Genomic DNA, 26591 nt, shown 5'->3' on the forward strand with positions numbered 1-26591 from the left:
ATGTTCAAACTACCACACAATTGCACTCATCTCACACGCGAGCAAACTAATGCTCAAAATTTTCCAAGCCAGGCTTTAACAGCATGGGAACCAAGAACTTCCACATGTTCAAGCTGGATTTAGAAAAGGCAGAGGAACCAGAGATCAAATTGCTAGCATCCACTGGATCACAGAGAAAGCAAGATAATTCCAGAAAAACATCTACTTCTGCTTCATTGACTATGCTAAAGCCTTTGAATGTGTGGATCACAACAAATTGGAAAATTCTTAAAGAGATGGGAATACCAGACCACCTGACCTGCCTCCTGAGAAACTGAAGCAGGTCAAGAAGCAACAGTTAGAACTGTACATGGAATAACTGACTGGTTCAAAATTGGGAAAGGAGTATGTCAAGGCTGTACATTGTCATCCTTCTTATTCAACTTATAAGCAGAGTACATCATGTGAAATGTTTGGCTAGATGAAGCATAAGTGGAAATCAAGATGACCAGGAGAAATATTAATAATCTATGATATGCAGATGTCTTCACCCTTATGGCAGAAAGCAAACGGGAACTAAAGAGCCTCTTGATGAAGGTGAAAGAGGAGAGTGAAAAAGCTGGCATATATCATCTATCAGACACTATTAGTTTGTATCTCATTTAACTGTCTAAACAAGAAAGATATTAAAATCCCCATTTGATGGATGAGTAACTGACTAAACTGAAGGTTAAATATGTTGCTTAAGAAAAATAAACAGCAGTTGTGGAATGTGAAACTACATCTGATAAGTGAAGTTGATACTCTCTCTCCTATATTACCTCTCTCTGCAAAACAGTGCTTAAGAAACTTTGATCTGTGCAAAACTCTTTGACACCTTTAATATTTATCTATCTCCGTTTTAACCAGTCACGTGTCTTGGGGAGAGGTTTGCCCAAAGCAGTACAAATGTTATTGGTGAAAAGGCAAAAAAGTCCAGTTGAATTTGATGTGTATTATAAATTGTTGAAAAATAGTCTAAAGCTATCTATCTCATTTAACAAGAGACAATATCAAAGTTATATATATACACACACACACAACACACACATATATATAACAACAATCAAACTGACAAAATAAAAAACAACTAATTCTTAAAATAGTGCTGTTTCCTGCTACACTGACCCTTTAGTCTCTGCGGTTGTTGCTATTGTTTGTTTTGGTTTTTAATTCTCTCTGACTTCATTTGCTTCACTGAGAACCACACTTACTGTTGGCCCCAGACCTCAGTTCCTGGTCTCCAGCTGAGCTCTGCCAAGTCCACCACAGTTATAATCTCACCAGCTAATTGACAGAGCAGCTTTTCCTGGTATGATATCACCAAGGTGCTGCACTCTCCTGCCGCCTTCCCATTTTTGGTTGTTTCAAGAGTGTTGTTGGCCTAGCAAAGTCTAAACCTTCAGGTGTAATTATAGTTCTGTAAATGCACAGAGAATCAAGCAATATCATGGTGGGAATTAGAAAGCAGCCTGGTCAGTAAAGCACAATCTACTAATTACACTGATGGCTTTTCTATAAGACAATAATCATGGGTCTTTAGATAAAAGGCAGCAAAATTGCCTGAACTCTCCTCTGTTTTCTTATTTCAAAATATGTTGACAATTTTAGGATACTGTTTCATTGTATTCTTTCTGAAAGTTCTAACTTTGAATTATACTCTAATATTGTGTATATTTACAGTAATGATATATGCTAGAAATCCTGCATGGAACTCATTGAATTAACTGGGTATATAATAGTATTGGAAACAAACTATAAGAAAATAATGTTCTTGTATTCAGACGTATCTAAGACAATGATAATTTTTTAAATTTTATCAATAAAATGATCAAAGGTTTTCTGCAGTTTTGTAAGTACCAAGTGAAGTGAAGTCACTCAGTCGTGTCCGACTCTTTGTGACCCCCTGGACTGTAGCCTACCAGGCTCCTCCCTCCATGGGATTCTCCAGGCAAGAGGACTGGAGGGGTTGCCATTTCCTTCTCCAGGGGATCTTCCCAATCCAGGGATCAAACCCAGGTCAGCACTGTCGATGGATTCTTCACCATCTGAGCCACCAGGGAAGGCCATGCATTAATATGTAATATACATGCAATTTATATGTCCACATATTTTGGATGTGGACTTGACTATATAAAATAATGATACTTATGGAGTGACTTCTGTCAACAAATAGATCACACAAATTATAACTGTCTCATAATATGTACCTAGACTCTAAATATATTAAGGGCTATATAACAGGGTTTTATACCTCAGTTATAGAGCTACCACACAAAAGTCCAAACGTTATTAATTTTAAATATTGGAAAATATTATATAAATTATACTTTTTTAAAATAGCAACCAGGAAATGAACACTATGCTCTGATGCTGAGACTATTCAAGAATTCACAAAATGATACCCATGTGAGATCAAATGTGATGCCAGAGACATTTTAAATAGCTTGACTGTAGTAATCATTGTATAACATATACTTATATCAAAATAATATGCTATTCACCTTAAACATATACAATTTTTTATTTGTCATTCATACTTCAATAAAGCAGGAAAATGAAAAGGAAAAGCAATTTACTTTCAACAAAGTAATCAACAATCAAACAATCAACATTCAAAAGCACAAAAATGTTAAGTCATCCCAATCTGCTTCTTAGCCTCCATTTTCCTTGGAGTTCAATCTCATTCGGAGGTTACTGCCTTCTGTTGGTTTTCACATTCCACAGTATAATTGAGATTTAGTGATATAGGAGGTTTTATATCTATTTTACAGAGCAATTTCATCAGAAGTACATGGCTGGTTGGAATAACTATGGATTTTTTTTCCTATATTAGTATTATAAATTAGAAAATGAATTTATGATTGCACAAAAAATCAAACTTGGTTCTGGAAATATACAGGGTAAGAGTTAATAATCTTTAATTGATATTCAAAGTTTGATGTATATTTTCCATCATTCTACACAGTATCTAGATCATGTTTTAGAGCTTGACTTCAGTAAGAGCTCTCTCAGACTTGGCCCTGACAGAGGCTGTGGTATCAGTGGATATAAGAGAGGTTACTGAGATGTGGTCTCTTCATACCAGAAACTGAAATTTATGATCGTAAAGGAGAGTTTAAATAAGTTGCTACTGAATAAATTAGAATGTATAATTTAATGGAAAATGTTCTAGTTTTGAAAAGCTTCTCATCCCTCCCTGCTACACATATATACTGGTTTTGTGAAAACGTAAAGATATTTTTACTCTGTGAAGCTCAGATGCCCTGAATCCATATGATCTGGGGAAATGCAATACACTGAACTTATAATTTCAAAGGCTAAGAGTAATACTAAGAGGTAGTTGGGTCCTCTTCATGAGGGGATCTATTTCCTTTATCCTGTACACTTAAGACAAGATTGTTACCAGCCCCTTCCAAACACTTCTGAGAATGCAACTAATAGCTGCTTCCAAAATTGCCATTTTCTGTTGTGTACATAGCAGAGACAATAAACCTCACCCACTATGGACCACTTGACAAAGCACAGATGCTTCTCAAATTTGCATTTGATTATTGACCTAGTGTTACTGTGTTTATCTGAAGACCAGTATGATAAAGAGTTACACATCTCAAAAGAACCATGGGGTATATACAACATTTGTTAAGCTGGCAGATGGTATTGTCACCTGTTATTATAAACAAATGAAAAAACAAGCACACTTTGCAGGATAGATGATTTATAAACCAGTTGTTAGGTTGCTCTTACCAGGGCTGTTAGTTTGATAGAAGGCTAGCAATTAACCACATGATGAATTGTATTTACTTTTTGACAAGAAAAGTCATTTTGTAAAATGTATGAACACGACCATATTGTGAAACTAAGACTCTACAAAGCACCATTTCAATGGACAGGTATAACACAGGTGCTCAGTCAGGAGGATGAGGGTTGTCTCTGCAGAGCAAAGCCAGTGAACAAGTGCTCACACTTTTCCAACAACCAAAGAGACGGCTCAACACGTGGGCATCACCAGATGGTCAATACCGAAATCAGATTGATTATGTTCTTTGCCGGGGAAGATGGAAAAGCGCAATACAGACAGCAAAAACAAGACCTGGAGCTGTGGCTCAGATTATGAGCTTCTTTTTGCAAAATTCAAGCTTAAAAAAGTAGGGAAGACCATGAATCATCCAGGTATGACCGAATCCAACCTATGATTATACAGTGGAGGTGAGGAATAGATTCACGGGACTAGATTTGATAGAGTACCTGAAGAACTAGGGACGGAGGTTCGTAACACCGTACACAAGGTGGTGACCAAAACCATCCCCAAGAAAACGAAATGCAAGCAGGCAAAGGGGTTGTCTAAGGAGGCTTTACAATTAGCTAGAGAAGAAGAGAAGCTGAAAGCAAGGGAGAAAGGGAAAGATATTCTCAACTGAAAGCAGAGTTCCAGAGAACAGCAAGAAGAGATAAGAAGGCCTTCTTAAATGAATAATGCAAATAAATAAAGAAAAACAATAGAATGGGGAAGACTAGAGATCTCTACCAAAAAACTGGAGATATAAAGGGGATATTTCATGCAAAGATGGGCTTGATAAAGGACAGAAACAGTAAGAACCTAACAGCAGCAGAAGAGATTAGGAAGAGAAGGCAAGACTATTCAGAAGAACTGTACAAAAAAGGTCTTAATGATCTGGATAACCATGATGGTATGGTCATTCATGGAGAGCTAAACACCTGAACTGTGAAGCCATGTGGGCCTTCAGAAGCATTACCATGAACAAAACTAATGGAGGTTGTAGAATTCCAGCTGAGCTATTTAAAATCCTAAAAGATGTTGTTACTAATGTGTTGTACAAAATATGCCAGCAAATTGGGAAAACTCAGCAGTGTCCATAGGACTGGAAATGGTAAGTTTTCATTCCAACCTTAAAGAAAGTCAAGGCCAAAAAATGTTCAAACTATCATACAACTGCACTCATTTCACACACTAGCAAGGTTATGCTCAAAATCTGTCAAGCTAGGCTTCAGCAGTACATGAACACAGAACTTCCAGATGTACAAGCTAGGTTTAAAAAAGGCAGAGGAACCAGAAATCAAATTGCCAACATTCACGGGATTATGGAGAAAGCAAGAGAATTCCAGAAAAAAAAATCTACCTCTGCTTCACTGACTACATTAAGGCCTTTGATTGTGCGAATCACAACAAACAATGGAAAATTCTTAGAGATGGGAGTACCAGACCACCGTTCCTGTCTCCTGAAAAACATGTATACAGGTCAAGAAGCAACAGTTAGAACTCAACATGGAACAACTGACTGATTCTAAATTGGGAAAGGAGTATGCCAAGGATGTATATCGTCACCTTGTTTATTTAACTTACATGTGGAGTACATCATGTGAAATGCCAGGCTCAGTGAATCACAAGCTGGAATCAAGATTGCTGGGAGAATTATCAACAACCTCAGATATGCAGATGATACCATGCAGAAAGGACAGAGGAACTCAAGAGCCCCTTAATGAGGGTGAAAGAGGAGAGTGAAAAAGCTGGCTTAAAACTCAACATTCAAAAACCTAAGTTAATGGCATCTGGTCCCATCACTTTATGACAAATAGGCGGGAAAAAGTAGAAAGAGTGACAGATTTTATTTTCTTGGGCTCCAAATCACTGTGGACAGTGACTGAAGCCATGAAATTCAAGGATGCTTGCTCTTTGGAAGGAAAGCTATGACAAATCTAGACAGCATATTAAAAAAAAAGAGATATCACATTGCTGACAAAGGTAAGTATATAGTTAAAGCTATGGTTTTTCCAGTAGTTATGTACAGATGTGAATGTTGGACCATAAAGAAGGCTGAGCACCAAGTAATTGATGCCTTCATATTGTGGTGCTGGAGAAGACTCTTGAGAGTCCCTTGGACAGCAAGGAGATTAAAGAGATCAATCCTAAAGGAAATCAATCCTGATTAGAAAGGATTGGAAGGACTGATGCTGAAGCCCCAATACTTTGGCAACCTGATGTGTAGAGCTGACTCACTGGAAAAAAATCCTGATGCTAGGAAAAATTGAAGGCAAACGAGGATGAGATGGTTGGAAAGCATCACTGACTCAATGGACATGAATTTGAGCAAACTTTGGAAGACTGTGGAGGACAGGGGAGCCTGGTGTGCTGCAGTCTATGAGGTTGCAAGGAGTCAGGTAGACATGGTAACTGAACAGCTGAACAACACAAACAGTCTATGTTTCATCTTATTGTGCCAAATGTTATTTTCTACATATACTATATGGTCACTTCAATTCCTAATCTCCTGAACTCATAGCAAACCTAGAGAGATTGGGAGTTTCATGACTGCATGATTTTAGTAAGTTTATCAAATTAAAAATCCATTAATAGCAAACTCTCATTTCACCCATTGCTTATGACCTCTTTTATACATACTTAATACACAAATATATAAAATTCAGCAATCAAACATTATAGTAACTCTAATTCTAGAATCCTTAGTATCCATATCTGTAAATTGGGTACAAGCACCACATTTCCCTTACAGGGTTTTTACAGGGTTTGAATGGGATATGATAATAAATAACACTTTTTAAGAGGTAACTACAGTTTGTGCACTCTACTTAATTTAATACCTATAACATCCCTATATGTAAGTTTCATTATATGCCCACTATTACATAAGAAAATTGAAGCACTGACTAGTTAAGTAACTTGCACAAAGTCATGGAGACCACAGAGAAATCCAGATATTTAGATCCAGAGTCCGCTTTTCTAACCACAGTGTCACACTGTGTGATATCCTATCATAGCTTGTTAGTAACTGGTCTTTCGGTATTCTGTCTTTTCTAAGACATCCTCTGTATCACCAAAATGACCTTTCCAAAGCACAATCGTAGCATTATTTCTTTATAACTTTCAATCTGTTCTCACTAAATCTATACAATCAAATTCATTCTCCCATTTAATGATACCCTTTGGCTTCCGGTTGAAATTCTCATTCTACTTGCCCAGTAAACTCAAAAATACAGCCTAAACATTATCTTAGGAATGGACAATCCACTTTATCACATACCTCTACAGCTTTCTACATCCCAGGCACATTTGTTGGAATGAACTTCCTACTCATTACCGCACAAGCAACAGCCACTTTTCAAGATACCGGTCAAACTTTTCTAGTGAGTCTCTAGAAAGTTGAGCAGCTCTACTCTGGGCTATCTCTTGGACTAAACTTATCACAGTCACATCCCATTATGTTCCAATGATGAGTTTTCAGGTCTCTCCCCCTCACTGGACTGTGAGCTCCTCCAGGATGAGTTGAATTTGATGTAGCCTTGGGTGATAAGTGCCTGGTACCTGGAAAATATTTGGCTCTCAAAAGCATTTATTCCAATGCAATTTGTTTCCCATATGAAACTCATTTAAATACCATATTAGCATCCAAGTCAACAGTTTAATTCAATAAATATTTATGGAACACTATTATCTGTTAGGCTCTGTGGTGGCTATGCACAGATATGAAACATACATATCCTGCCCTCAAAAAGAGCTGGTGAAACAACATGGGCTCCCTCCCAGTTAATTTAGATATTTTCTACTAACAGTTATTCGCAGGGTATTAGATGAACACAGAAGAGGGACACTTAGCGCAGGCTAAGAAAGGAAGGAAAAAAAGGCCATGGATATTAAGTTTATCTCCCCTCAAATGGCCATTTAACCCTCCATTACTAATAAAGGGGAATATTTTCCATCTAACAGCTGCAGTTCACCCATTTGGTAATAACTATGATAGCCAGGTTGTTACTAAGGTAACTCCATCATGGTCTAAGAGATGCAAAGATGTAAAGCCATTGTAATTAGCCCTGCTGAAAGTGTTCATTCTCTGATCATCCCGGATAGAAAATGGTTAGTCAAATTTAGTGATCTGGCACTCTGCAATTAATGCTGTCAACAATAGATGTCAATATGCTTCATTTCTCCTCACAACGAAGAAAGAGAGAGGGCGAAGAGCAAAGAAGAAAGCAAAGAGAAAAGCAACAAGACTATTGGGCCACAGATTTGGATATTTCTTATATCTGCAATATGTGGAGGTGACATTTTGGGCCTGAGAGTTTTTGTCAGAGTTCCAAACAACCACAACACTGCAGTCAATCCCTGTAATTTTCCTTCTCTGCCAATGTTCTACAAGCCTGCCTGTTGACATGCTCTATCACAGCTTCTGAAATGTGAATTTCTTGAGGGCAGTCCTCTTGGGTTCATCAGTATATTCCTCTCAGTGCCAAGAACTGCATATCTCACTTATTACCCACAACACAATCACTGAGTATTAAGTGGGAGTAGTTACAAATGTACAGTTAGAATTTCACTTCACCATATTCTCAGATTGCAGTAAAATAAAAGGATAATTTATAGAAATAGAATTCAATGGATCTCCACTACATTAAAATGTTCTCTGTAATAGCTCATAAATTAGAGAATTTCTACATGCCCTTGTTCCCCTGCAGTCTGTTTTCAAGACAAAAGCCAGTGTGATTCTCTTAAAATATACTCAGGTCATGTCAACCTTCTGCTCAAAATTCTCCATTGGCTTTTCATCTGAGAATAAATGCAGTGGCCTGAGTCCCTCCATCATCTGGTTCACTATCCTCTTCTTACCTCTTTGAGTTCATGTCCTGAACTCTCCCTGAACCCACTGCACTATAGGCACACTGGACTCTGTGCTGATTCTCCTGCCTCAATGTTTTCACGTGTTCTGTCTTCTCTGCCTGGAAAACACTGCCTGACTCAGTCACTTACTTCCTTCAATCATTTACTCAAAATTCATCTTCTAATCCAGAGCTGCAAGATCGCTTTGTCTAACTTCACAGTTTCAACCCTACCATGTGTTCCAAACTTCCCACTTCTGCTTTATTAGCTCTCTTTCACACTTGCCACTCTCTAACATATTTTGTATGTTTCCTTTTTATCGTATCTCCTCTCTTCCTCACTAGAATGTAAGTTCCATGAGGGGTGGGATTCTTCTCCTTGGTTTATTAGCATACATTCTGTGTCTGGAACAGTGATTGATATACTGCAGGTATTCAAAACATATTCCTGAAAACTGAATAAAACTCACTAATGAAAATAAAACTTTTTTGAAATAATAAGTGTCAGAAGTCAGGAAGAATACTTTTTTTGCTACAGTAGTGAATTATGGATGCTGTTCTATCTCTAACTAGCTGTGTAATCATTACTAATCACTTGGTTTGCTATCTTTAACAAAATCGTTACCAATGAGAATTGATGAAGACTAATTAAAGATTAATTAACCATTAGTCTAATCTATCCTGTACTTTGTCAGAAAGCAGAAATCCCTCAGCATTCAGATGTCTTACCCACAAAATGGACCCACAAAACTGTCTTTGAGTATAAGCTTGAAGAATTGCAAAAAGGAAGAAGGCAGAGGTATCTAGAGGGAGACCCCACCTCAGGCATGGGCGTGGATAGTCAAAAATCCCTGTAGCAGTGTTCCAGACATAAGCTATCCTTGAAAAATTAGGGCAGACCCACTCTGCCTTTTGGAGCTTCCCCAGTGACTCAGCAGGTCAAGACTCTGCCTGCTATGCAGGAGACACAGGATCAATCCCTAGGTCAAGGAGATCCCCTGGAGAAGGAAAAGGCAACCCACTCCAGTATTTTTGCATGGAGTCCCATGGACTGAGGAGCCTGGTGGGCTAGAGTCCTTAGGGTCCCAGCGTCGGACACAACTGATCAACTAAGCACACATTCTGCCTTAGGTTTCATTTTAAGGGAACATATTTTTCGTCTTCTGGTCTAGTTGTTCTGCTTTCTTTTTTCCCATGTTTTATACCTATTATCAGTGACAATGACAGCATGAGTAGCAGTAACCACAGCAATCATTTATTGAACATTGATCTATTTAGGTTAATTCTTTGAGCAATATTCATTAATAGCATGTTTTAAGATACTTCTTTGCATTTTTTTCTTTCTTCATTTTATTTTCCTCTTTCAACACCTTCTTCCTCCATTCATTTGGTAATGGGTGCCTTCATCATTGCCTCAGGATAAGATTAAAACTAGGCAGTGAGTTGAGATTTTGTTTTCAAAAGGTAAATTCTGATAAGACAGGGGATTCATGAAGACTGGGTTCCCTATGTCCTCCCCTACACATACACCACCACCACCAAACACTAGAAAGTGTTTTCATCCAAGGATGGGGGAAGTCACAGGATGTGAGAAGTCTCTGCGAGAAAGCTATACAATAACAATGGAAATACAGTAAGACTAGCAGAGGCAATGACAGAGAGAGCAAGGAGACCTGAAGAGGCAGGTGGACAAGGATGATGGATGTCTCAGGGGTACACTGCATGAACAGATGACTCACTGGCTGCAGGTGACCCTTCCTCTCTGCCCCACCCCCATTCAGGCACCAGTGGCTCTACAACATGTCTAGTCGGGTTTAGGAGCCCTAACCTGGATGAAAGGCTCAGTGTTCATCTGGGTTTGCAAGGTACTTTACAGAGAATTGAGAAAGTGTAAACTAGCCCATAATCCTGTGCACAAAACTTACTGCAACTCTGGCCAGAATGCATGGGGTGGGGGTAGGGGGAACTCCTCAAATGACTAAGATTAAATTTTCCACTAGTTGAGAAGAATAAAAACTCAAAACAGAAATTCAAGTTTTTGTTGGTTTTATTTTGTCTTTTGATATACTTGTCACCTTGCTTATTTAATTTATATGCATAGTACATCATGGGAAATGCTGGGCTGGATGAAGCACAATCTAAAATCAGGATTTCAGGGAGAAATATCAATAACCTCAGATATGCAGAGGACACCACGCTTATGGCAGGAAGTGAAGAGGAACCAAAGAGCCTCCTGATGAAAGTGAAAAAGCCAGCTTAAAACTCAACATTCAGAAAACTAAGATCATGGCATCTGGTCCCTTCAAACAGTGACAGACTTTATTTTCTTGGGCTCCAAAATCACTGCAGATGGTCAGTTCAGCCTTGAAATTAAAAGACACTTGCTCCTTAGAAAAATAGCTATGACAAACCTAGACAGCATATTTAAAAAGCAGAGGCATTACCTTACCAACAAAGGTCCATATAGTCAAAGCTACGGTTTTTCCAGTAGTCATGTATGGATGTGAGAACTGGACTATAAAGAAAGCTGAATGCCAAAGAATTGATGTTTTAGAACTGCGGTGTTGGAGAAGACTCTTGAGAGTCCCTTGGACAGCAAGGATATCAAACCAGTTGATCCTAAAGGAAATCAGTCCTGAATACTCACTGGAAGCACTGATGCTGAAGCTCCAATACTTTGGCCACTGGATGTGAAGAACTGACTGACTGGAAAAGACCTTGATGCTGGAAAAGACTGAAGGCAGGAGAAGAAGGGGACAACAGAGGATGAGATGGTTGGATGACATCACTGACTCGATGAACATGAGTTTGAGCAAACTCCGGGTGTTGGTAATGGACAGGGAAGCCTGGTGTGTGACAGTCCATGGGGTCACAAAGAGTGGGACACAACTGAGTGGCTGAACTGAAAGATTAGGGCTTCCTTGGTGGCTCAGATGGTAAAGAATCTGCCCGCAAGGTGGGAGACTTGGGTTTGATCCCTGGGTCAGGATGATTCCCTGGAGAAGAGAATGACTACCTACTCTAGTATTCTTGCCTGGAGAATTCCATGGACAGAGGCACAACTGAGTGACTAACACTTTCACTTCCACAATTCACACCTGGGATTCATACCTACTGCATTTGCATGGTTTCATTTCCATTTTGAAACAATCCTATGTAGGGGGAATTATTATTTTTTTCTAGTTTGCAGTTGAGAAAATTGGTGCCCAGAGAGGTTAAGTTGCTCGCCTAAAGGTATAACTGGTTCAAGATTATGTTCTTAATCTCTGCAAACTTCCAGTCTTGTTAATTTTATATTATTAGTTTTGAGTTATTATTTTGCTTTCCATGGTTCCCTGGATACAATGAAACAAGAAGCTAAAAAAAATAAAGCCTTTTACAAAATAATGACTTTAATCATTGGATATTTTTGCATTGACCTGATGCTTCCACCAAAAAAAAAGGAAAGAATGAATAAAGATCCAACTCATGACACAAGGTCTGATCCCTCATTTCCTTTTGAAGCAGGGAAGCAACTAAGTAATGCAAATATGCAAATGTGCAGAGTTGTGTGAGGGCTTCCTCTGGGGATATGCTGCCAGCTTTGCTGTTTAGCAACTGTGTGACCGACCATTTTAATTCCTCTGTCTATCCTTAGATTTTTATAAGCTTTAAGAAGATGACCACAGTAGCCTCTGCTTCATAAGACAGTTTGAGAATTAAATGAGTGAACCTATGTCAGGCTCACAGAGGCAAGGGCTTTAAGGTGAATGCTAGGTTTTAACACTGACAATATTGCACATCATTTTCTCTTATAACCAATAAATAAAAGAAGAACTCTCCAGGCTTTACATAAATCACATTTTGTCCCAATTTATCTCAAAGAGACTGGCATAAATGGCCCAGGAAAATTAAGGAAATTTCAATTACCCTAATAACTTCTAATTTTATAATCATGAAGATCTCAATTAAACTTGGTATAATCCAAGAGAACACTCACTGTTTTGAAAATACTGGATGAATAAATTAATTCTAGGTGATATGCCAGGCGAGTTCCAAACTGAGACCATAAGAGCTGAAGGAAGTTCTGGCAGCCTGATTCCTAAAGCAAATCATCAACCACAGACCTGGACCCTGGCTCCATCAGTTAAGGTCTCTGTCAATGGGGCATTTTCAAAAAGGGTATGCAAGAGCAACTCAGGCTTGAGGGCAGTGATTCACAGAGTGTGTTAGTCCCTATGGTTAGTTGACTATAGCATAACTGAGGCAATAAACATTAGCTCAGAATTCCATCTTGATCATGAACTGGATTTTCTGGATGACCAACCTGATCGGCGTGTGAAAAATAATTCTTTGGAAAAGAAGTCCACTCAGTTATGGCCTAAGAGAAAAGCATGGGAGAACTCAGGCACAAGATTTTATCGCTCATTTCTAAGAGAATTTGTTGCTTTTATACCCTGCTGTGTATTGTTTCTTATGCAACCTTTTATCAAGAAAAGAATGCTAATGAGACATGTTTATCCCAGGAGGAACGACATTATGGCAAAAGGAATGTGAGGATGAATTCTATCCTCTTCACACATCCACACATACATTCTGTTTGCTAATTCTTATTAGTGTTTAAAATGTATCAGGAATTTGGAATACTTACCTTCGATTTACTCCTAAAGAATCCTAAATGCATGCTATTAAGCTGTTGCCTAGAGGAAGAAACTGAGGCACAGATATTTCAAGTAAAAGGGGGTGGGGTGGGGAATGTTTTTGGTATGCAGCTGTTCGATTTAGGGACTCTATGGGTTTTTATTTCCCTTTTGTAATTTTCTGGTATTGGGGTTGAAATTACACAAAAATATTAATGATTATCAGTTTCCATCTGGTTGCTGGGTTACCTTTAAATGGGCTCTGAAATGGCAAAGTGGCTGGTTACATTTAAGACTGACCAAACTGCTTCACATTCTTTAACCAGGTTATGAATTATACGTAGACATGCAAGGGACTCTCTAAGCTATTTCATTTTTCACAGAAATAAGTGAAAGAAAATTACCCTTCATCAGAAACCCATGCAGTTTTCCCAAGACAAATCTGTGACCTGTATCTGTGGGTGAAGACCTTCTGGATTTTTACCATAGCAACATCTCACTACCTTCAAAATATTTTGCCCAAATGATCAACTCAGAGCTTAAAGACCAAAGTTTCCTTCTTGCCAAAGGGCTTGCTGGGAACAGAGTATCATTGTTGACACTCCAAGGTGTAAGTACCCTTATAAAGGGTGACTTAATTAGATATCTGAAATGAACACTTTTTTCTATACCATTTGTTCAGTGAAGAGCTTCCAAAGAAAGATGCTGCTGCTCCTTTATGCTTATTAAAGGCTTTGAAGAGCGGCAGACTGAACAAGAAAACAATGTCCAAAAGAAGCCAGCACCATGGGCTATTTGTAACATGGGTAGATAAAGGGAAAACAGAAGAGAGACTGCTGGATTTCTAAAGTAAAGGACACGTAAATTTTAATGTAAGCATCCTATGACTGACTATGGCTACAGTGATAGCTGTAATTTGATAGTTTGAGCAAATACTGGTCCATGTAGATTCTTTGGGTATCAATGAGCAACACACAGAACTCTGGACATCTTGATCATCAAATGTGATGGACTTTCTTTTAGCACTCATAAGTGAGTCACCCCCTTCCTTATTTTCCATTCATTGTGAATTTCTGAAATGGAAACTTTCTTTCTATTGCTCCATGACTGGCTGCATGAAATTGCAGCACCCTCTGTGAGATAGAAGGATCACGTGGTTATCTAGCAGCTGTGCCTTGTTCAAAATATCAGCACGAATTAACGTATATTATCTTTGCAGAGTGAGGACTCAACCACTTTGCCTCCCCCCTCAGGTTGACACTGTTCAAACAAATGTTTGAAATTAGACAAGTGTCCTTTTTCCCTAACAGAATATGGAAAATTTACAAATTCTAGTATATGTGCACATAAACATTTCACCATTTCCCAAATATACAAGTGCGAAATAGCTGTCATAAATACAAATGTTCATAGCTGTACACAAGATGGGGTCAACCACATTACAGCAGCATGCCTTCTTGCATTTTATCACAACACTAAAATACGCAATTCCTTCCCCGACAGAGCACTGTTGAGCCACAATGTGGTCTGAGCAATTATTGCCCTGGAGGGAAACACACAATGACTCCAGTGAACAGGAATAGCTGTTTAGACAGCTGGACTCTACTAGTTCACTATCAGAGCCAAGGGGTCTAATTCATCACCTGGCTTCCGTTTTAGAGAATTCTACTCACCTGAGAAGGAAGGCAGTCAGGGGACTTAACAAGTACAATCAAAAGCTGACTAGAGATAGAGGTGACTCTATCACCTATGCAGTGGAATGATAGATGTTCATGAAGAGATGAGGCATATGTTAGGCTGTACTATATTGTCTTACAGTGCTTATTTTGTCACTACATTTTACTATCTACTTTTAATCATTCAAATATCAACATTTAAGGATAGAGAGAAGCAGTGCTTAGCAGGAAACTGGATTGAACTGCAATGTCCATTTAATGAGGAAACAAGATAAAATGCTTCCCAGGTGACTCAGTGGTAAAGAATCTGCCTAACAATGGAGGAGCCAAAGGAGCTGTGGGTTTGGTCTCTGGGTCTGGAAAATCCCCTGGAGGAGGAAAAGGCGACTCACTCCAGTATCCTTGCCTGGGATAATCCCATGGACAGAGGAGCCTGGCGGGCTACAGTTTGTGGGGTTGTAAGGAGTCAGACACAACTGAGCGCATGCACGCACGCACGCACGCACACGCACGCGCGCACACACGCACACGCACGCACACGCACACACACACACGTGATATACAAATACTTCCAAGTTCTTTCTGTAGGACTTCACATTCATAATCATTAGCTTGCGTTGCACCCTAACTACATTTGTCAAAGCCTCTCTTTTAAAACTCCCACTGTTTTGGGTTTTATAATGAAACAGATAAAAACCCACCACAGAAGAAAAGGAAGAAGCAGAAATCAATATATAGAGCATTGCTACACTCTCAAGTCCCCTAAAAATAAGAAGACTTTCACCATTTTCTAAAAGCAGTATCTTTATAAAATGGTTCAACAATTGATGGATGTTCGTCTCAGAGGGATGCCCTCTGACATCTGTTTTATATTATAACAAACGAGGAGTGAAGATTTTCTAGATTGGGGAAATTACTTCAGGTGAAAGTAGAACACTTAATAACATAACAGCTGTCCATGAACAGTAAATATTATAGAAAATATGATACAGAAAGAAATGAAAATTTCAGAGAGTGAGTAATCAACATACACTAGAAGAAAACCAGTGTGTCATTGCTATCTTTCAAATAGCACCCACAGTTTATCATTGTTTCTACTTGGAAACAGTAGTGTTTCCCCCATTCCATTTTTTAGTTCTATTTATTTAGAAAGTTTATTCTTTTAAAAATTACCTTTGCTGTTTCATAATGCATACTTTTTTGCCATCATTTAAAATTAATTAATACCTTTACCTTCCATCAGATGATGCCAGGTCCTTAGGTAACCAAGACTTCCCATCACCTCTTTCCAACAAATGTGCTAATTCTGTCATTTTCTTACTCTCCCCACTTCATGAATTAGAGATTAGTACTAGTTTTTGTTCATGCAATATTTCATTAATTTAATTAATATTTCCACATATCTGTATTCACACTATTCTTAAACTTCAGACCATATGATGGTGATTAAAATCCTTCCACCTGAAGCACCTCCTTCAGACTTTCCCCTAGTGAGTAGAAATTCTCTCATTTGGTTGTTTAAAAGGTCTTCATTTTGACCTAATGCTAGCAAGACAGTTTTTGTGGACAATGAATTATAGGTACATAATGATTCTTTCTCAGTAGACTGAAGCACAGTTTCATTGTCTTCTTGTTTACATTATTGTATGGAAAAGTTTACCATCACTTCAAGCTGGTTTTAGAAAAGGCAGAGGAACCAGAGATCAAATTGCCAACATATGCTGGATCATTGAGAAAGCAAATGAGCTCCAGAAAAACATCTATTTCTGCTTTATTGACTATGCCAAAGCCTTTGACTCTGTGGATCACAATAAACTGTGGAAAATTCTGAAAGAGATCGGAATACCAGACCACCTGACCTGCCTCTTGAGAAACCTATATGCAGGTTAAGAAGCAACAGTTAGAACTGGACATGGAACAACAGACTGGTTCCAAATAGCAAAAGGAGTACATCAAGGCTGTATATTGTCACCCTGCTTATTTAACTTATATGCAGAGTACATCATGAGAAACACTGGACTGGAAGAATCACAAGCTGGAATCAAGATTGCTGGGAGAAATATCAATGACCTCAGATATGCAGATGATACCACCCTTATGGCAGAAAGTGAAGAGGAACTAAAAAGCTTCGTGATGAAAGTGAAAGAGGAGAGTGAAAAAGTTGACTTAAAGCTCAACATTCAGAAAACTAAGATCATGGCATCCGGCTCCATCACTTCATGGGAAAGAGATGGGGAAACAGTGGAAACAGTATCAGACTTTATTTTGGGGGGGCTACAAAATCACTGCAGATGGTGACTGCAACCATGAAATAAAAAGATGCTTACTCCTTAGAAGTAAAGTTATGACCAACCTAGATAGCATATTGAAAAGCAGAGACATTACTTTGCCAACAAAGGTCCGTCTAGTCAAGGCTATGGTTTTTCCAGTAGTCATGTGTGGATATGAGAGTTGGACTGTGAAGAAAGCTGAGCACTGAAGAATTAATGCTTTTGAACTGTGGTGTTGGAGAAGACTCTTGAGAGTCCCTTGGACTGCAAGGAGATCCAACCAGTCCATCCTAAAGATCAGTCCTGGGTACTCATTGGAAGGACTGATGCTAAAGCTGAAACTCCAATACTTTGGCCACCTTATGCAAAGTGTTGACTCATTGGAAAAGACTCTGATGCTGGGAGGGATTGGGGGCAGGAGGAGAAGGTGACTACAGAAGATGAGATGGCTGGATGCCATCACGGACTCGATGGACGTGAGTTTGTGTGAACTCCGGGAGTTGGTGATGGACAGGGAGGCCTGGTTTGCTGTGATTCATGGGGTAGCAAAGAAAGAGTCAGACATGACTGAGTGACTGAACTGAACTGCGGTTATTACTATTTTTATATCATATGATTTTTTTCTGGAGGTTTGTAAGAGCTTCTCTTTCTACTTAGATTCTATAGGTTTACTATGACATATCTAGTTGAAATATATATTTATTAACATTGGAATTCTTTAGAATTAGTGGATTTTTGGATCAGAGTATTTCAAAAATTCTATTAAAAGTTTATTCATTTCCCCCGATTAGTGCCTTTAAAACTCTGAAACAATCATAGGAGAGAGCCTTTCACTTGATTCTGCTTCTCTTTTCATCCTCCTTTCCTATTTTCCATCCTGTATCTCCAGATTTCATTTTGCATTATTACTTTGAAACAATATTCCTGGACATGATTTCATATCTTTATCTTTGTCTAACCTGCTGTAATTCATTATTACAGTTTAAATCCCAATTATTATATTTAAATTTTCCTCCTTTTGGTCTGCTTGGTTGTACTTTATAGCTTCCTCTCTCTCGTTAAAAAAGTCAAAAGAGGGCTTCCCTGGCAACTCAGTGATCAAGAATCCTCCTACCCATGCAGAAGACATGGGTTCCGCTCCTGGTCTGCTGCTGCTGCTAAGTCGCTTCAGTCATGTCCGACTCTGTGCAACCCCATAGATGGCAGCCCACCAGGTTCCTCCATCCATGGTATTTTCCAGACAAGAGTTCTGGAAGGGGTTGCAGGAAGATCCCAAATGCCACAGTACAACCAAGCCCATGGGCCACAGCTATTGAGCCTCTGCTCTAGAGCCCAACGGCCACAACTACTGAAGCCGGCACACCCTAGAGCCTGTGCTCAACAAGAGAAGCCAGCACAACAGGGAGCCCGCACACTGCAAGTAGAGAGCAGCCCCTGCTCTCTGCAACTAGAGCAAGCCCTTAAGCAGTAATGAAGACCCAGTACAGCCAAAAATATTTGAAAAGTCAATATCTATTTCATATTTTGTTATTGCCAGTATCTGAAGTCTCTATCAATTTGCTTCTCTTGTTTGTTCCTGTACATTTTCAGTTATGTTGTTTTGCTTACTTGGTGTTTTCTGTAAACTGCCTATTCCTTTAAGGGGATCTACAGAAATTCTTTGAAACCTAGATAAAGCTGGATCTCTACAGAAGGAACTATATGTTGTATTCTTGTTGACTGGCAGGGACCCCAAACCAAGGATACTTTTAAATTACATTTTCCCCTCAGAATTCGCTCCCCTCTTCAAATAGGTCATGTAATTTGGATTTGAAAGTGACATGAAGCTTTGTGTGATCACAGTTCTCAGCCACACACAGTTTGTGGTTTTGCTTCTCAAAGTGCACCTGTTTCCCTTTTCCTACTTCAAGACCGAGATAGGGAAGATTCTTTGTTATCACCTGCTACGTAACAGGGCTTGGTTCCCCTTCACTGTCATATAGCAAAGCGGTCTTTTGGGTTTTCAGCTTTTTGTTGAGATCTCATATTACTTCCCCTACATCTTTACAGCTCTAGGTCTTAACTCCTATGCTCTGTGCCTCATGCAGACTTCAGAGACTGCAGGTCATGATTTTCTGTATAAACCTGCAGGATGAAAGCAATCTTGGTGCTCATGCAACTCCCATGCTTACAAGTTCCATTTTATATCAATACACTTCACATCGTTTGTGTGACTATGTGTGCATTGTACCAGCAGTGCATTTCAAAAATATTTAGAAATATTTCTATCTAGCATCTTATTGTATGAATAAGAAGAGTTGTTCAGGATATCAAACCAATCATACTAGCGGAAAATGGAAACCTCATCCCATCTCCTTAGTGAGAGAACCTGGACTATGGATAGACATGCATAAAACATTTGCTTTGATTCATTGCAATGGTGCTGCTATATCTAACCCCACATCTCTCCTAAAAAGAGTCTTGTGCCACCAGCAGCCTCTTCTATCTTGAGTTTCAAGAACATCCTTTGATTCTTTGTAATGACCTCTATATTACAAAATCCATTTACTTTGAAAGAGAAAAGAGCAGGTGCTTCAATGTCAAGCAAACCTCATCTCCTGGCACTATCGCTTCTTGTTTGAAACATTTTTCTCAGATTAGACTCATCCATTTATAGAGGTGTTGTAGCCATGCGATAGATACTCAAACACAGTAGTAACTGTGTATCAGTGGGCTCGGCCATTAACCTTCTATTCTTCACAATATCCTGCCTTAATAACTAGACCACCATCCCTTCACTATCTGCTGAAGTTTAGAACCTGAGTTTGTACCTATTTTCTCATCAGAACATTTAATCAATTTGCCTGTTATTCACACTTCATTTTCTAATACCTGCACATAGAATAGGATGCTTTGCAGGGAGAGTTATGCTCTGAGGTTATATAATGTCTAGCATGGGAGTAGATTTCCTTTCATTTTTCCCTGTCCTTGTGCAATGTTGCCACATTGATCTTAGATCACAAGCCCATATAACAAGAAGCATACGTTGAAGAGCCAAGCAATGTATTGTAAGTTAAGATTTGATTGTGCTTATTAGATGTTCAGCAGAATTATGCTAGAATATCTTAAATTTAGTATCACCCCTCAATCTACTATGAACAAAAGACACATATAGAATTATAGATAGAAAGTTGTTTATATATTGTTGTTGTTGTTTAGTCTCGTCCAACTCTTTTGGAACCACATGGACTGTAGCCTTCCAGGCTCCTCTGAGTATGGGATTTCCCAGGCAAGAATACTCAAATGAGTTGCCATTTCCTTCTCCAGGGGATCCTCCCAGCCCAAGGATCAAACTGGTGTCTCTTGCATTGGAAGTTAGATTCTTTACCATTGAGCCACTAGGTTAGGCCACTTTATATTATATTCAATTAATAATAAATGTACAACAGGGACTAAGTATTTGTGATAGCGTTTGAGGTATAAATGCATGCTTTAAAAGAAACAAAATCCTCGGTGCTTATAAGTAATAAGTGTAATTACTTAACACACCTTTGAAATTACTGTATGAACAAAGTACTTTAAAAAGCACAAGTCATTTAAAAAATACAGATGTACTAATTAACTGCTTAATAGTAGACATTCATGTACAAGAACTGGTCTAAATGAGCTCTGCCCAAGTACCAAGCTGTGGAAAGGAAAGTGGTAAAGTGAAAGGCGCTCAGTCGTGTCCGACTCTTTGCAACCCCATGGACTATACAGTCCATGGGATTCTCCAGGCCAGGGTATTGGTGTGGGTAGCCATTCACTCTCCAGGGGATCTTCCCAACCCAGGGATTGAACGCAGGTCTCCTGCATTGCAGGTGGATTCTTCACCAGCTGAGCCACCAGGGAAGCCCAAGAATACTGGAGTGGGTAGCCTGTCCCTTCTCTAGAACATCTTCCTGCCCAGGAATCAAACCAGGGTCTCCTGCATCGTAGGTGGATTCCTTACCTTTGAGCTACAAGGGATTAAAGATGTGGAAGTCAATTCAAAATCATTTTTCTGATCACTCCGATGAAGAAACTGGGGTCAAGAGAAGATTGATGGAAAAATGAAACTTAAAGCCTAACCTATCATTTTGAGCACCAAAATACTAAGGGAAAAAAATCTCCCTCTGGGAATTTTGTGAACATAATGGTCAATGAACTAAAATGTATTTTGGAGTTCATCTTTTTTGTTTCCCCCTCTTACATATGTTCACAGAAAATTCTTCATCTTTCTAATGAAGCAAAGGCTATAATTATAAAACAATTAGTATCATAAAAAGAATTAATTTTTGTTAAAATGTTATGTACATTAATTATTTCAGTAACACTTTACACTTCTTGAATTTACCTTAGAAGAGTCTTCCTACTTTTTGTTCAATAAAATTATTATGGTAATTCCTTATTTTAAAGATGCAGGCATTATAGGAAAGGAAAACTGATGTGATCAAATTCAGTCTATTGAATACATACAAAACATAGTTATGTGAGTTTACAATTAATTTGTAATTTAACCCACAAGGGGGAAAGGAATGGCTAGTGCATCACAGAAATGTACATTTCAGAATCTACCCTCGGGCATTGTAGTTAAAAGTAGGAGAAACAACCTACTTTGGCTACTGTTACAGAAAGAACAGCCATCAGCTACTCACCTTCCACAAGCCTTCAGGAGAACCCTCCCTTTACATGAGTACAGCCCCAAGTGTTTCCGTATCTTGAACTAGTAATCATACGTATCTGAGCACTTGCTCACTCGGATTATTTTTAGTAATAGAACAAAATGAAATTCTTTACTTTATGAGGTTGAATATAAGTTGTGGCAAATAAGATAATTAAAATTACCTTTTCAATTCATTATCATCTCTGGCTATTAGTTAAAATCTTTCAGATTGTTTTCAGAGAAAAAATAAGAACTTTTTAATGGCTAAGCACAATCATACAAACACAGACAGACTTCTGAACTTCCATATTCCTCAAAAGAAAAATCATGTGAGGTGGCAGGAAGTACCAAATATTTTAGAGGATGAACAGATAAACCTCTCAAGCAAATTTTGGCTCTTCACTATGTCACCGATAACTGCTCATACCCATGCATCATTTTGCTCCTATGGTAGGTAGAATAGAATAATGTCTTCCAAAAATGTCCATGCCCCAATCCTTGGAATCTGTGAATATACTGCCTTTTATCACAAAAGAAGATCTGCAGATATAATTAACATTAAGGACCTCAAGATGGGGAGATTACTCTGGATTCTAGCGGATTCAATCTAATCACATAGTCTGTAAAAGTGGAAAAACCTTACCCATTTGAGGTCAGAGAGATGTGACAGAATGAGACAATGGCAGAGAGAGATGATGGTATGATAAGACACTCCTGTTGATTCTGAAATGTAAAGCTATGTGCAAAGATCCCAGAGAGGCCTTTAGAATATGGCAAAGGCAAAGAAAAGGACTGTTCCCCTAATCCTCCAGAAAGAAACAGCCCTGCCAAACCTTGATTTTAGGTCACTGAAATCCCAGCTGAACTTCTGATCTACTGTACTATAAGATAACAAACCTTGTTGTTTTAAATCAGTAAGTTTGTGACAATTGGTTACAGCAGCAATAGAAAAAAATGTTTCCCCAGAACAATCTTGTGAGAAGGGAGAAAAGAGTGTCTTTTACAGTTGAGAAAACCAGCGCTCAGAGAGAATTTTCTCTTAAACAGTAAGCATGTAAGGTCCTGACTCCTAAATCCAGATCCACAGCACTGCCCTGCAAAGGGATCCCTTTATAGAAGTGTTGAGGCCACGATGACTAGGTTGAACGACTCTCGGAACATCAGCTCATAAAGACAACAAGGCTGTGAAACACAGAGATGGGGGCTAGTGAATTATAGATGGTAGAAGCAGGCAGGCCCCAGTCTCAGCAGTGCAGAAAATCATCTGTTTTGGAGGAACACCTGGAGGAGATCCAGCGTCCCTGGTCCTTGAGGAATGGGGGCAGGGGAGGCATAGGTGATGGTGGCATGTGTCAGACTGGCTGACACCGAATACCACGATGAACATAGATCCTGTCTTCAACAGACAACAGAGAGGCATCAGTGGCTTTTAAACAAGAATGTGCCTTCTTAAACATGCATTAAAATGATGGACCTAGCGGCACTGTGGAACAAGAAATGCAGTAGGAACAGACTATAAATAAGAGAGTCCAAACCAATGGAACCCTATTTCATTGGCTCCAATGAACTGCAATGAAAACCGAGACTATGACTAAAATAGAGGCATGGCAGTTTTTAGACACAAAAAACAACAACAAAACGGTTTCAGGAGGAAAGCTGAATGCAGGATGCAGTGGAGAAATGACATTCCATAATCTGAGATCTTTACCAACTATTATTTTGTGAGCATTTACCAGGTACTCTTTTAGGCAGATTTTATAAGTTCTATCAGTAAATAACATTCCATTAAGCACTATGTGTTGGACTCTGTGTTAAGTAAATGTATTATCTCATATTCACCTCAGGACAAAGTTATGAGAGAGGTACTCTTCCTATGTCTCTTTCACAAATATTGACCGAGGTGCAGTAATGAAAAAAAGCATGCTTATGAGTACGAAACCAGTAAACAACAAAGACTGGACTCACACTCAGCTCTGTCTGAGTGGAAAGTCCCAACCATAAAACTGCAAACATAGTCTTCTAACTCTTGACACAATATTGCATTACATTTTAGTAAAGCTTCCAATTTCAGGGGAAGTTCATTTTTTCCTGAATATCTATTAATGAAGTATCGAAATAATTTTTACCCTGGTTAATCTTGCAACCGGGGCAAAACACAAATTGAAGCTGGAGAATAATACAAATTCCTTCATTTTTAACAAATGAAAACAGCCTAGTGACTCATAGTAGCTAAACTGCATGATTGGAAGCTAATGAAACCATAAATATATATATACCACTCTTGTGAATTCTAAATTCTGTTCTAAATTAAGTCAAAACACTAAAATTATAGAGATGGCATAAATTGCCAAGTTTTATTTCTCCCAGAGTGAGACTCTTTAAATACTCACTAAGCTGCTTAGTATCTTTTCAATCAAAGAACTTTTACAATACATTGAAGTGATAAAATGGGATATGTAAGAGTTAAACTAATAAACCACATGGATTAAGTGTCACTCAAAATACTATCCGGTTTAAAAGCTAAGGAGAACATACTTAGATGAACAAAAAAGGAAAGAAAGATAATGTCCCTAGAATTCACCAAGAGCAAACACCTGAGAAATAGCATGAATCATGTTTCCAAAAGTGAAAATACCTAGCTTATCTCTGTCTAATTAATGCACCGAAGAAGTACAACTTTAATTAAAATATATTTTGAGCATGGAGCAAACATGTAGCAGGAATGGATAGAGAATAGTTAAGTTGTAGATTTTTAAAATACCAAGCAGTTCTACTTTTGATTTTTTGAGGATCCTCCATGCTGCTTTCCATATTGACTATACCAATTTACATCTCACCAACAGGTGAAGTGATATCTTGTGATTTTGATTTGCATTCCTTTGATAACCAGTAATAATTAATGATGTTAAACACACTTTCATATACCTGTTGGATATTTTGCATGTCTTTTTTGGAGAAATGTCTATTCAGTTTTTGCCTATTTTAAAAATAAAATTACTTGTCTTTATTAGGTTGTAGGAGTTTCTTATATATTTTTTATGTACTAACACTTTACTACATACATGGCCTGCAATTATTTTCTTCCATTCCATATGCTGACTTTTCATTTTATTGATGATTTCCTTCATTGGGCAGAAACTTTTTATTTTGGTATGGTCCTACTTTTCTTTTTTCTGCTTTTGTTATCTGTGCTACTGTCATATACAAAAAATTATTGCTAAGACTAATTTCAAGGAGTTTTTCTCCTAAAGTTTTATAGTTTCAAGCTCTTGTATTCAAATCTTTAATCCACTTTGAATTGAATTTTGTATCTTGTAAAATAAACTTTCCAAGTTTGTTCTTTGGCATGTGGGTATACAGTTTTCCCAGTACCATTTACTAGAGAGACTGTCTCTACTGTGTGTTCTTGGCACTCTTAAAGAAGATTCAGTTCAGTTCAGTTCAGTCGCTCAGTCGTGTCCGACTCTTTGTGACCCCATGAATCACAGCACGCCAGGCCTCCCTGTCCATCACCAAATCCCGGAGTTCACTCAGACTCACGTCCATCGAGTCCGTGATGCCATCCCGCCATCTCATCCTCTGTCATCCCCTTCTCCTCCTTCCCCCAATCCCTCCCAGCATCAGAGTCTTTTCCAATGAGTCAACTCTTCCCATGAGGTGGCCAAAGTACTGGAGTTTCAGCTTCAGCATCATTCCCTCCAAAGAAATCCCAAGGCTGATCTCCTTGCCGTCCAAGGGACTCTCAAGAGTCTTCTCCAACACCACAGTTCAAAAGCATCAATTCTTTGGCACTCAGCCTTCTTCACAGTCCAACTCTCACATCCATACATGACAGCAGGAAAAATGATAGCCTTGACTAGACGGACCTTTGTTGGCAAAGTAATGTCTCTGCTTTTCAATATGCTATCTAGGTTGGTCATAACTTTTCTTCCAAGGATTAGTTGGCCATTAATGCATAGGTTTATTTCTGGTTTCTGTAATTTGTATCACGGGTCTATATGCAATGTTTCTGGATATATATCCCAAAAAACTAAAGCCAAGATCTCAACAGACATTTGTCCTACTATGTTCAGTGCAGCATTATTCACAATAGTTAAGACATGCTGCTGCTGCTGCTAAGCTGCTTCAGTCGTGGCCGACTCTGTGCGACCCCACAGACGGCGGCCCACCAGACTCCCTCGCCCCTGGGATTCTTCAGGCAAGAACACTGGAGTGGGGTGCCATTTCCTTCTCCAGTGCATGAAAATGAAAAGTCAACGTGAAGTTGCTCAGTCGTGTCCGACTCCTAGCGACCCCATGGGCTGCAGCCCACCAGGCTCCTCCCTCCATGGGATTCTCCAGGCAAGAGGACTGGAGTGGGGTGCCATTGCCTTCTCCAAATTAAGACATGAAAGCAACCTAAATGTCTACGTACAGATGATAAACTAAATGTGATGTATATGCATAATGGAATATTTTCAGCCTTATAAAAAAAGACAATTCTGGCACTTGCTGGAGGACATTACTTTAAGTGAAATAAGCCAGACACAGGAGGACAAAGGCTACATGATACCGCTTATATGAGGAATCTAAAAGGGTCAAACTCATCCACGCAGAGAGTGGAACAGTGGTTGTTAGGGGCTTGGCGGCAGGAAGGAAAGTAGAGAATATTAGTTAAAAGTTATAAAGTTTTAGTAATGAGTAAGTCCTAGAGATCTGCTGTACTGCAAGAGCC

The 26591-nt window shown here is 38.8% G+C and overlaps 1 protein-coding gene and 1 long non-coding RNA gene across 3 annotated transcripts in view; both read right to left on the minus strand.

The window, feature by feature from the left end:
* The window catches only part of NKAIN2 (sodium/potassium transporting ATPase interacting 2), a 1197954-nt gene that overhangs the window by 665413 nt on the left and 505950 nt on the right, over positions 1 to 26591 (minus strand). The window lies entirely within an intron of this gene.
* LOC120862862 lies at positions 14100 to 24723 on the minus strand. The gene is made up of 3 exons (XR_005720864.1): positions 24652 to 24723; positions 23464 to 23468; positions 14100 to 14112 (listed from the first exon to the last, which is right to left on the minus strand). It is a non-coding gene; the product is annotated as an uncharacterized LOC120862862 (long non-coding RNA).

This window comes from Oryx dammah, unplaced genomic scaffold (genome assembly GCF_014754425.2).
Source record: "Oryx dammah isolate SB20612 unplaced genomic scaffold, SCBI_Odam_1.1 HiC_scaffold_4, whole genome shotgun sequence".
NCBI classification, from domain to species: Eukaryota; Metazoa; Chordata; class Mammalia; order Artiodactyla; family Bovidae; genus Oryx; species Oryx dammah.